General features: G+C 38.8%; 1 protein-coding gene across 6 annotated transcripts in view; it reads right to left on the bottom strand.

The window, feature by feature from the left end:
- greb1 (growth regulating estrogen receptor binding 1) overlaps window positions 1-13188 on the bottom strand; it is a 135338-nt gene that overhangs the window by 69078 nt on the left and 53072 nt on the right. Inside the window, exon 1 of one of the 6 annotated variants that reach the window (XM_062983696.1) lies at window positions 7942-8117. The exons of the other annotated variants lie outside the window; for them this stretch is intronic. The gene's annotated coding sequence lies outside the window, so the exon portion shown is untranslated. Of the gene's footprint in view, window positions 1-7941; window positions 8118-13188 lie in introns of those variants that run through there. 6 annotated transcript variants of the gene reach the window in all.

Raw genomic sequence — 13188 nt, 5'->3', positions numbered from 1 at the left:
GTTCTGTTTCCCTTTTCCTCAAGGCATTATCTGATAATTGCAATATCACATGGCGACTTGTATATATGAATAAACGATTCTATTATGAAGAATCATAGACAGCACTTTCAAACTCTACATCATCTGAGATATAATGTGTATCATCAGTTCACACTTTCAAATACAAGTTCATAAACACTAAGAAGCCAAGTGAGGAGAAATCCACCAATGAACTTCAATATGAAGAACAGTGGTGAAATTTGATTCCAATTTGCTGGACTGAGTACTCATTGAACGTTATTCAGGCTTAGGAGATTGCAAATTTGTCTTTTGTTTTGAGTAGTATTTCTACTCTTCGTGCAAAATGAAGTCTTAAAAACCGCAACAGTGTCATCTCTTGTCAGCAGTCTTGGGAAAATGTACATGCTGGATGACCCTGAATGTGTTAGCTGAGCCGTAAAATGGCACCAGAAAGTTTACAAGGTGGGCTTGATTTCTTGTGCTGTTGAGTAGCAACAGTACAGATTTACGGCTTCCAGTCACTTCCAGACTCAAGCGGGTGGCCGCAAGAGGAGGTTTCAAATGTCTGCGAAATTCCAGACAATGACCAGAAAAGCTCACTGCTGTGTTCATAAAAAGGACACCCATAGAATGGGAAGTGGGGAGGGGAGTCTAGTACGGACAACACTGCTTCTCAAGAAAGCACTACCACGTTGTCAAAGTTTGCAGAAAGAATACAAATAAAATATTTTTAAAATGAAGACAACTTTAAATTGAAAGTATCATGCCTGTAGATCACCTTTTTGTCTGTTTTTGTGTGTATGTATGTTCAAGTTTTTCTGTTGTTTTTAATAGTCACTTAGTGGCAGTCCTGTAATAGTAGATAGTGTGCAATTGCACAGTTCTGTAGTTGTGCTGTTTGGGAGATTGGGAAGAAGTGATTACTGAGAACTGTAATCACATGAGAACTGGTCAGCAACTTTTAAAAAACTACCTCATTCTTCAAAAAGCAGCTTTAGATAATACATTAGAATGGCACAGTACTATTTTACAATCGCCAAGAGAGTTGATAAAGAAGCAGCTTTCCCCTTCCTACAACAAGAAAAATAACTATAGTGTAAAGTGGCACTTGCTTCCTTTGCTGTCTCCAGCTAAATGCAATAAATGTAACAAGCAGTTCCGTGATTTGCAATGAAAAAGGAGATTTTTGCTTCCATGAAACTTTTACTGCAAAGATATGAGAAAGAGTACAAGGATGGATAATGAGCAGGAGCATTTTAACATCTTTCATCTTCATCTTCTTCCATTGTTATCTAATACAGAAAATGTTTCTACACTGTCTCTGCTGTCGTCTTCATTATATATATATATATATATATATATATATATATATATATATATATACACACACACACACACACACACACACACACACACACACACACACACACTTTCTGTCACAAATCTTATCTCTGGTAGATTAACTTTCTAGGATCCCTTAGATATCATTGGGGATTCTGTTATTCTTGTCTCTTAACTCCTCTATTTCTTTCTTTTCTTGTTATTCCTAAAACCCTGTACTAATTTTCCCATAATGCTGTAAAAACCCAATATTTTAAATTTATTCTTTTAAACACTTCTCGAAGGGACTGCCATTCTTCAAATTTGGAACGATCTGGAGATTGTATAAGCCGAGTTGGAGATTTTCAAACTGATGAGGTCCACACTATGTTGCTCCTACCAGGTAGAGAAGCCAAATCCAATTCAATCAACATCTGTGTTGGAAATTACAAACTTTCTTCAAGCCTCCTCTAACAATTTGTTAATCTGTGATTCTGTTTGCTTACTGTTTTGTATGCATGTTCTGGTATGCAGCTTCTTTTGCTCTATGTTTCCTGAGACATTGTGGGAAGGGCTGAAGATCACATGATCTGATCTGAGGCTGCTCAGACTTCAAACTCCACTAGACTTTGGACTGCTAAGACCAACACATACCTGCTGTTGTTGTAAGAAAGATATCCTGTGCCACCTGCACACAGAAACTATTTCAAACATCTGAAACTGGGCTGATAAGCTATGTACCTGTATTATAATGAACACATGAAGTTGTGAGTAAACCAAATATGTTATTTTACCATACTTCATTTCTGTCTCTTGAATGCATGATATAAAACAAGTTGTTTTATGGGAGAGTAGATATATTTTTGGACACTGAAAAAAACACTCCTGAAACTCTGCTGTTTTTGTGCACTGGCAAATCTCTGTTTTCCAAACAGATCCGAGACAATAGGTTCAGTCTAACAACTGAAACCAATTGCCTTTCATATTACATTTGGTTGTATACCACTTGAGAAGATTCTATTCAAATGGGTTTTTGGCTCTTCTCTGAAAGATAAAATTTTTCCAAAAGGTTATGATCTCCAAATGGGTATAAATGCCATTTTCCAAAAATCAGATTTTGGTTGCTCAGTTTAGTCTGAAGGGAAACAACTTGGATGATATATCCTGCCTCCTGAAGATACCGTGGCTTACTCAAGAAGAATCCAGAGAAGAACAAGACTATAAAAGCTCAGGTAGGGCTAGTGTTAGGAAGTCATCCACAGAAAGTTACTGAAGTGGGTGACAATAGCAGTAAGGGAAATATTCAATGTATGAAGATGCTGTTTATTGGCTGAAAGTTCTGAAAGCAATACTTTCAAATAGTGCCTGGCTGGGGTGGAGCAACATACATGACAAAATTAGATTATTGCCCAGCTGATAAGAATTCTGTCCTCCCAAAATAGATTTTCTTATGTCTCCCAAACACATAAAATCCAATTGTCACAGATTGCTACAAGGAATTAGATAGCACTGATATAGTTTATTTGGTGGTTCCTCCCAAAAATCCCAGCCAGTTTACCAGCTGTTAGAATTTCTGGGAGTTGAACGCCAAAACATCTGACGATCCACAGGTTGAGAACCATTGGTTTATATGGTGATGAAATGCAGACCTGGATGGTTAAAGTGGCTGACAAACTGAAAGAACATTCTGGCCCCTGTGTAACATCCCTAAAGGAAATGGTATGCCCCATTGAGCTTCTCATATACAGTACAGTAGTGGAAAATTAAAAAATTAAAAAATGTTTAGTTGAAAGCTTTGACAGAATACCCTCCAACCTGCCCCATTGATGATATATCTGAGACTAAAATAGCCAAGATGCTTCACGACTATCTCTTCCTCCTAGTATTACATTTTCAAATTGGAAGCATCTCCAGCTTAGAGTAGCCCATTATTTTTGCCGTAAAATAAAGACTCCTAGAGAGAAGCTTTAGGTCTGGGAAGTGAAACCGAGGTACAGACTAAAAGAGCCCTATATGATATGGCAATAAATGCATTAGGCAATAAAATAGCATCCTGTAAATGTTGCCTTATGCCTCCCCTACAGGAAACGCTGTATTCGAATGCAGATTTCTTGCCTTTCCTTACAGGACCTCATAAATACTGCAGGTGTGGATTCAGAAAGAAAAATAACGGTGTAAAAAGTGTTTCTGGCCAAAGTGCTTTTTACCTTATACCTAGCTCAGACTCCTCCAGTTTCTCTTTGACTCTTCTCCGTCCTTTCCTCCTAACTTTGTTCTCTTCAATTCACTTTTTCTGCATCTTTCCAAAAGACCCTGCCAAATCTACCACCAAATTATGTCTTGAAAGACGTACAAGCTTGAAATAAATAGAACTCATAAAAGCAGCTTTAGGAGAGAAAAGCGAAGCGGTGGCCATCTCCAATAAAAACAGGGGGAGGGATCCATAAAGTGTGGTGAGCGGATTGCAAACAGGATTCCTCAATCATCCCCTGGAGCTTCTGGCCAGAGCTTGGAAAAGTTCCTTTTCTGAACTTCAGCTCTAAGAATCCCTCTAAGGCCCCTTCTACACTACCATATAATCCAGATTATCAACACAAATAATCCACATTATCTGCTCTGAACTGTATTATATAAATCTGCTATATAATCCAGTTCAAAGCAGATAGTATGGATTTTATATAGCAGTGAAAAGGTCTCATAGTCATGCTGGTTGTGGGATTCTGGGAGCATAATCCCAAGAAGTAATACTTCCAAGGCTGGTTTTAGGTAAAGCATTTTTTCAGAAACACCTTCCTCTTCTGCTTCTGAATGGGGAGAGAAAAGTTAGATAATGTGCATTCAATCTAAGGGCCCTTCCAGACAGGCCCTATATGCCAGGATATGATCTCAGGTTTTCTGCTTGAAATGAGTTCACACTGCCAGATAATCGGGGATAAACAAAAAACCTGAGATCAGATCCTGGGATATAGGGCCTGCGTGGAAGGACCCTAAGAATATCTCTCTGCCCCAGCTGTTTGCAATAACTTATAACACAGATCAACAGATTTAAACGGAAAGCCTGATAAATGGGCCAGTTTCAGCACCACTTACTAAAAAAATGGCTAATCTTCAGATAACTAAATTAAGCCATATCTTCACTCTGATTTGAGCATGTTCACATCCCATCAGTTATCAACTTGTGAAAAGCATATCATTGCTCACACACAAGACCCAGTTCGTCTTAAATATATTTTGTGCCTATCATCCACATAGCCTCAAAATTTAAATGCCACGGCTCTTCAGTTTTTAGCCTGTAATCCTAAACACACTTATTAGTGAATAATCCTGATTGAACACAATAGGAACATATGGTGCCTCTACAATGTTGTACAATTAATGCAGGTTGATGCCACCTTAGCTATAGAATATGTAGTTTGGTGAGTTATGAGAAGTATTTGGCATTTTAAAACTACAGCTCCCATGATTCTGTAGCATTAAGCCATGGTATTTAAAAAAATTTCAAACTGCATTAATTATACAGTGTAGACGCATCCTGGGTCCTGAGCAAACTTCCTTAGCACTTTACTGGTAATACTCTTGCAACTGTTATTTTGAAGCAGAAAGTTTGATGGGTCCTGAAAGCATCACATTCAAGTTTTCATCCTAAGAATGGGTCCATTAGGCTGAATGGTAGCATAGCAATTGGAACAAAAAACAGCTTTTTTCTTACTACAGCTTTACATCAACAGTTACTTTCTACAAGACAATTTCATGTTGAATTCCTGAAAACAAAGATGAAGAATTGATGGTTGTACAGATGCTGATGAACTATTACTGTCTTCATCTCTTACATTGGCCAAGAATGATGGGAGTTCGTGCTCCACAACATCCAGAGGGCCCCAGATTCCCCAATCATTGGGCTGTATACTTTCTTTTTTTAAAAATGGAAGTAATTAAGATCTGCCTCATGGGCAGTTATGTCAAGATATTTGCAAATAGGGACCCATGAGAGTAACAATCATTCTAAAAATGCTGCAAGGTGAGCTCCGCAGACCTGTGATCTGTGTTAGGTTAAAAAAAGCTGTAGTTAAATGTCAGACTCCAATTCTATAAGTGCTTACTTGGGAGTAAATCCCACTGAAATCTGATCCTTCTGCCAATGTGCTCCAAGGCATCAAAGCCTACCCACAGTGCATGATTCTCAGTTCTCTATGACCTCCATTAACCATGCTATTCTTTACCAAACAAAAATAAATTACATTCTTCATTCTCTGTCTTGATTTCTAAGTTCTTACTGCATGTTACAGTGATTTTGACTCTTCTCTCTATAACTATGTGGTTATTGTTGTTTTAGAGCAGAGCTTTCCAAATGGTGTGGGGCAACACATTGGTATGTGGGCTGTAGTGTGTAGGTGTGTCATGAGAATGTAACAAGAAAAGTACGAGTCTATGTAAAATAAGCAATAAATCATATCTTTTTTAAAATACAAAGGAATTTTGATGATATATGTTGTATCCCCTACATTCCATTATTACAATTTATGTATGTGTCTGAATCTCTTATAAGGGGTTGGATTCACCTTGGCCTGCTAGTAAAACTGAATTACTGTGTCACAAAATGTTGTGTGACTAAATGTTTGGAAAGCTCTGTTGTGGAGTGTTACTGAAGTGTGACAGACTCTGGAAACTACAACTGCGCCAGGAAGAATTTGGCCAGGGTGGTACAAATTCAAATATATACTTGCACTAAATTTACAGTGATTTTATTCTGGTGTGATTTACTCTTCTTTATTTTCGCTCAATCATGCCCTCCTTCCCACAAAGCTGTTGAAGTTACATTCCATGCTGTCACTATTTTGAGTTTAAAATTTATGAATTGTTATGAATGAACACTGGCCTCATTGCTGCCTAATATGTGCTTTTCAAAACACCAAGACAGCACATTGAAAATCCAAATAGTCCTACAGGGACCTCCAAGTAAAATAAATGTAACCTTGAGACATTAGCTTCTCTGGCAAGGGTCTTATGCAAACACACACAAAGAGAGCATAGACAGCACATTAATACTATGAATATGCCTATTTAAAATAGCTTTAACTGCATAGACAGCCACCTTCCATTCAAATAACCCTGGGAATTGCATCTTTGTGTTTGAATTCTGGATCAAGAGGTCCAAACTTCCATTTGAAGGTAAGAGAGAAGTATATAAGGAAAAATTTGTTCACTACTCTTAATGCAAGCATATCCTTAAGCTCATGTCCTTGAGACCAAGGAGCAGACTGTGCAAAGCTAAATTATAACAGGGGGAAAATATTCTGACTATTTTTACTTTTCAGAAAGTCAATTTCTATTCTAAAAGAAACTTGCACATAACATCCTATTTGCTTCCTTGATCTTTTCTCACCCACGCAGGTTTAAATGTCATAAAGATTTGGTTGAAAAAACTCTCTTAAATCAAGTTGAGACATTACTTTCCTAACATTCATTGTGAAGTGAAAATCCCCAGTGATTTCTTTCCTTTAGAAATGCTTTCCTTTCACTGTGTGTAAAGGAAGTGATTGTGTTCTTTCTCCCATACACATATGCAGAAACCAGTGGCTGTAGACGTTATCAGAAAGGCATGCATCTTTGAAACTATCTTTCATTAAATGACATTATGCACTCTTTTTTGTGCCATTATAACTATGCTCAAGCATCAGTTTTACTATTATGGAACAAATTGATGCTCTTATCAACCAATGTCATTGTTATTATTATGGATGGCCGCCTCCAAAAATGGACCACAACAGACTGGTGGACCACTTTGCAAGTAGCAAAAAGACTTCAAAGAATCCCAAACTCAACAGTTTCAGGTACAAGTGCACACTCTGGACCCTTTAACATGCATAATTATGTTCAAATTTTCAGAAATCACAGTGTTCCCTCACTACTTCACGGTTCACTTTTCACGGATTCGCTGTTTTGTGCTTTTTCAATAAACTCTAAAAGACTATTATAAATCATAAAAAATTACAGTTTACAGCCTAAGGAAGGGAGGAAGGAGAAGCCAAAGGGAGAGAAAAGGAGCCTAAGCGGCAACAGGAGGAGGAGGAGATTTATCAACACATGATTGGTTGATAAAGACTTAAAATAGTTTATAACTACTAAAATAATGTATAAATATTAAAATAAAAATAGCGTCCCTACTTTGTGGATTTTCACTTATTACGGGTGGTCCTGGAACCTAACCCCAGCAATAAGTGAGGGAACACTTTACTCCTATTTGGTAAATTGAAAACAGACTGACAGAACTCCACCTGCTTTCATGATACTAGTGAAGAAAAGAAAATAAACCATATTTGTTTGGGGATAGAACAAGACTGTTCTAAGTAATATGATTGTGGAAACTAAGCAGAGTCATCTCTGGTTAGTACAGGATGGGCCGCCGCCAATGAACAGCAGCTGGTGTAATGCAGAAGAGGGGACTGGCAACATTACTTCTGAGTACACCATGCCTAACAAAAACCTATGAAATTCATGGGGTTGACATAAATCAAGGGGTACCCTAAAGGCACACAAAGTTGACAAGATTTAACACTGAAAATCTCAGTGGCATAGAGGAAGAAAGCCAAACTAGTTTCCTCGGCGCAAAATATACTATACCTTATCGAGCGTAGGTGTGCAGGCTTCCCATTTACACCTTGAGAGTCAGCCCTTTGCTTTGAATCATTTTGCTGCCAGGGCGCTGGCAAAGGTGCTTAACAGCCGCTGCCAAAATAAGCTTTGCTTGAGTTTGCCTCCTTTTGATTCTGGAGAGCGTGGCTGTCAGGCTGACTGAGTAACCCGCTGGAAACACCGCTGTGTGTGCAACCGAACACTTGGTCAGGTCATCCTGACACGCACATTCTTCTGTGACAGCAGAACAGAGGAAGGATTCAAAGCTATCTCTGTTATGTCCCGTGGCCAGGGCGGAAACAAAATAAGGGGTACGGCATAACACTGCAAGCTGTTCCAGGATTTGTGTGCCCAAAGGGCTGGGTTATAAATGGTAGGATAACCCCCACCCCACCCCTTGTATCTTATTAAACTGTGCTAGGTCATGTTGCTCCGTGTCAAGTACTTTACAGTCTGACAGCCCAAGGCACAGCTAACGTCAACAGTCTCACACACACTGCTTCTCTTTTGGAGAAAGAGGGCTCCACTTTAAATAATAGGTTTTAAATTGTAGGCATTTAAAAGTACTTTCAGCTTATGACATAAAAGGAAGGGTTCATGGGCAACCATATATGAACAAATCAGGAGAGCTACGTGTTCACCACTTGATATAAAAGACAAGGGGGAATGGGTGGCGTTGAGAGTAGGATGGGAACTTTAGGGTATGGAAGAAATGTTTTTCAATCATGCTGCCTCCGTCCATACATTCTCCTTGAGGGCAAAAAATGAGGTGAAATCTTCTTTGTAACTTGGGGTCTGCCTGTAATGTAGTTTAACTGCATTGTACTATATTATATGAGTCTACACTAACCACCATGCAGTTTCAAACTACATTATGTGGCAGCATAGATGGGGCCTCAGTGATTGGGTGGTGGAAGTAGAAAAGAAAAAGGATTAAAGGATTAGAAACTGGGGAACGGGATGCCAGAGAAAGAACTGCTGGCAGAGCTTGGTTAAATTACTTTGTGTGAAACTGTAGTCTAAACATATATACTCATGTATAAATCTAGAAACTTTAGTCAAAATATTGACCCCAAAAACGTGAGATGGTGTATGCATGGGTCAATACTTATTTTAAAAAGGAGCTATCTCCTCCTCTGAATAGGATGGCAAAAGACAAGAGCTTAGTATGTTCCAGGAAAACATAAAAGAAGCAAGAGCTTAGCATGTTAAGAACAGGCATGGGCAATCTTTGGCCCTCCAGGTGTTTTGGACTTTAACTCCCACAAAGTGGTATGGTTAACATGCTTTGACATAAGCAGTGATTTCTGAGAAGATTTAATGAAGCTACTTACAGGTCACTTTTTGTTGTTTTGAACTATTTTAAAAATCTTAATAGCCTTTCCAACGAAATACAGATGCTGACGTGGGGCTGAAGAAAGAAGCAGAAGATACTGAGCAACTCTTATGTGACAGATGAATTGTGAGGCTGAAGCTGAATCTACATTGCCATTTAATCCAGTTCAAACCAGATAATCTAGATTCAAAAACTGGGTTATATGACAGTGTAGATGGGAGCTGAGACTTCTCAGGTACAACAGGCAATTACGTTGTTTGCTTCTGTTGACAATACTGCTTGGTATCTCAACAGGATAGTCTGCATTTGCATTTTACATGAATCATCACTTCTAAAAAAGTTTCTACTTTCTTATTCTACTATTGTTGTTTATTCATTCAGTCGCTTCCAACTCTTCATGACCTCATGGACCAGCCCACATCAAAGCTCTCTGTCAACCGTGCCCCCCCCCCCCAGCTCCTTCAAGATCAAGCCAATCACCTTCTCTGCTACCTATCATCTACACTGTAGAATGAATGCCGTATGACACTGCATTAAGTGCCCTGGGAATTGTAGCTGTAAAAGGTCTTGATCCTTCTCTGCCCAAGAGTGCTGGTGTTTCATCAAATTACAACTCCCATGATTCCATAGCATTGAGAGACAGCAGTTAAAGTGGTATCAAACTGCATTCATTCTACAATGTAGATGTTGCAGGACTGAGTTGGCTCTACCACGAAGCCTGGCAAGGCAATTACTTCAGGTAGCAAAATACCGAATGAGCCATACCTTCCTGGACAGGATTGCCCTTGAGAGGGCAATCACCCCCCTACATTTCTTATTTTTTAGCCTTCCCCAGCAGGAGCACTGCGGCAGAGCCAGGCTGGACAGGAAAACATTTGTTTGTTGATTTGCTTATAACTTTTGCTTGCTGCTGCTTCTGCTAGAAGGGGTGGCTGGGAGTGACTAGAAGTGTGCACCAATTTAAGGGTGACTTTCGATTTTCTGTTCCAACAATAAGCAGTTTGTCAAACTCAACAAATGTCAACAATTGGTTTGGGTTGCTGGATGACATCACCAGGCTTTGTTAAAGTATAGAAAAATTTGTGGCAGACAAGAAAAGACGATTAATTCAGGAAAGGCTTTGCTAAAGAAGAGACATCTTTGCAGGAAAACTAGCTGGAAGAGAAACTGCTAGATTAAATAAAATGGAAGTGATGCAATTTAATCTTGAAAATTGAAAATCACAAAATCATCTGTCCTGGACACTTAAGTTCTATAAGTACAGTACTCAAATAAGTACTTGATCATCACAGTTCATCCGTGTTATGATCTTGGAGAAATTATTCTGGGCAGATTATTTTTTATTATTTATGGATTTTGGATTATAAATATCAGAATGCCCCCAACTAGCATAACGTGTACTAGCCAGAGAATATGTAGTCCAAAAATAACACTTCTAAGATCTATCCACACAGGTTTTCTCAAGTATCTTTACCAACTGTTCCCTTCCTGGATTGAATAGGCTAAATGGCTCAATCTATTTAGAAATGTGACACACTGAGCATATTTCTAACAACTTGGAAAGGTCATGGAAGTAGGTTGCCCAACTCTTTTCTATTGATTGCCAGTATTTTGAGAATGTGTGATTTAAATAACGCATTCTAAGGATAGTAGTGTATGCTTCAGACTCAGACAAATCATGAAACTTTATGGTAAACTTTTGCCTGAGTTGTGCCGGAGGACCTAATGAGGAAGGTGTTTGCTCAAGCAAAAAAAATTGTTTTTTATTTGATTTTGCCCCACTTTCATGGGGGTCCTGCACCACTAACACCAGATAATGGGAAAAGCTAACTGTAATTCTGTAGTGTGAATGGGTCCCTGGTTAAAACATAATTGTTCAAAGGTTTATGTTATGGCATAAATTCAAAACCAAAGGGAAACATGGAAGGAAATAAACTCTTTACGTACAAAACTTAAACCTAAACGTTAAGTTATGTCTCTGTTACTAAACACATTTTTTTAAAACCCACAGCAGGGCTAACAGGCACTGGTTATTTTTTTTTTTAAAGCAAGGTCATTTTGACCGAGAAACTAGGGGGAAAATACTTATAATTATTGTAACAGACAGTGATGAATCATGCATAAGCATACCTTCCTATTCCTTTTCAATAGGGTGTATTATTAGACAGGCATATTATTTTACAAATGATATGGGTCAATGCCAAAAGACAATTTGCTTCCATATTAAAGCCTTGGGATATGATATAAAGATGGGAAAAATCAGACAAGCAGAATGTATTCAACTACTGTATAGCTGATACAAGCGTAAACATGGAAATAAAGGTAGTGCCAATGAGTGTGGTCCTGATACACTCTTTCCAACAATACATGCATTCATTCTACTAGCTCATGTCCCACAAATTTGGTTGGAAGCTTTTGAAATAGCATCTGTAACTTGGTATAATGGTTTGAGTGTTGGACTACAAATGCATCTGCTGCACTGTAAGAATTTACCACTTGACACCACTGTAAATGCCATGGCTCAATGGTATGGAATTGTAATTTTATAAGGTTCTTAGCCTTCTCTGTCAAAGAATACTGGCACCTCACCAAAATTCAAATCCCAGGAACTATCCCATTCTCTGAGTAGAGTCATGAAAAGCATGTTTAATGTCCAAGCAGGAAAGCAACACTGGCACTTTCTCCACTCCATAGAAGAACCCTCCACTTATCCACGGGTTATATCAAAATCCACAATTTGGGCACCAAAACTAGACCACAACTTAAAATAGAATCACAGAAACATACAGCTGGAAGAGACCCCAAAGCACCATCCTGTCCAACCCCCTGGCATGCATAACACACACAATGAAAGCGTTTTTGACAGATGGGAACCAACCCACTGTTTTAAAACCTCCAGAAAAGGAAAGCCCACCATGTTCCCAGGCAGCATATTCCACTGTTGAACAGCTCTTATCATCAGGAAATTTTTTGCAATGCTTAGGTGGAATCTTTTGCCCTATATGTTGCTCTATGTCTTATTTGTCTCTGGAGCAGCAGAAAACAAGCTTTCTCCATTTTCAATATGACATCCTATCAAATACCTAAACAGGGCTATCATGTCCCCTCTTAGCTTTGTTTTTGTCAGGCTAAACATAGCAGCTCCTTAAGTTGCTCCTCATAGGAGTTGGCTTCCAGACCTTTTACCATTTTGGTCAGTCTTGGGTTTATACATGACTGCATACAATATTTAGTAGAAAGGAGGAGTGGATTTAGCAGAGAATCCTGTGCTGGAGCATAGCCCTAACCAAAAGGTCAGGAACAGCAATAAGTTCAAAACACTTTTCTTTGCAGTGTAAGTAAACCTTGAATCATAAAACTGCAGTCAAGAATTATGATACCTTGTACTGACAAGTCTTTTCTCTTATTTCCTGGCTGATGGCACAGTGATACTCTGTACAAAATGATTACATTACATTCGTCACCTATTTACAAATAAATATGTCTAGTGTCAAGATACTGGAAATTTAATACCCTATAGGGACATAGAATGTTTAGAAATGGTATGTAGTTAAATATCTCCTAAAATATAATTGTTGTTCATTCATTCAGTCGCTTCCGACTCTTCATGACCTCATGGACCAGCCCATGCCAGAACTCCCTGTTGGCCATTGCCACCCGCAGCTCCTTCAAGGCCAAGCCAGTTACTTCAAAGATACCATCCATCCATCTTGCCCTTGATCAGCCCCTCTTCCTTTTTCCTTCCTTTTTCCCCAGCATCATTCTCTTCTCCAAGCTTTCCTGTCTTCTCATGATGTGGCCAAAGTACTTCATCTTTGCCTCTAATATCCTTTCCTCCAGTGAGCAGCCAGGCATTTTTTTCTGGAGTATGGACTGGTTTGATTTTCTTGTGGTCCAAG

The sequence above is a fragment of the Anolis carolinensis genome, chromosome 1 (genome assembly GCF_035594765.1).
Source record: "Anolis carolinensis isolate JA03-04 chromosome 1, rAnoCar3.1.pri, whole genome shotgun sequence".
Taxonomy (NCBI): domain Eukaryota; kingdom Metazoa; phylum Chordata; class Lepidosauria; order Squamata; family Dactyloidae; genus Anolis; species Anolis carolinensis.
The sequence above is the reverse complement of the archived record's forward strand: the minus strand, read 5'-3'. Positions and strand labels throughout refer to the sequence as shown.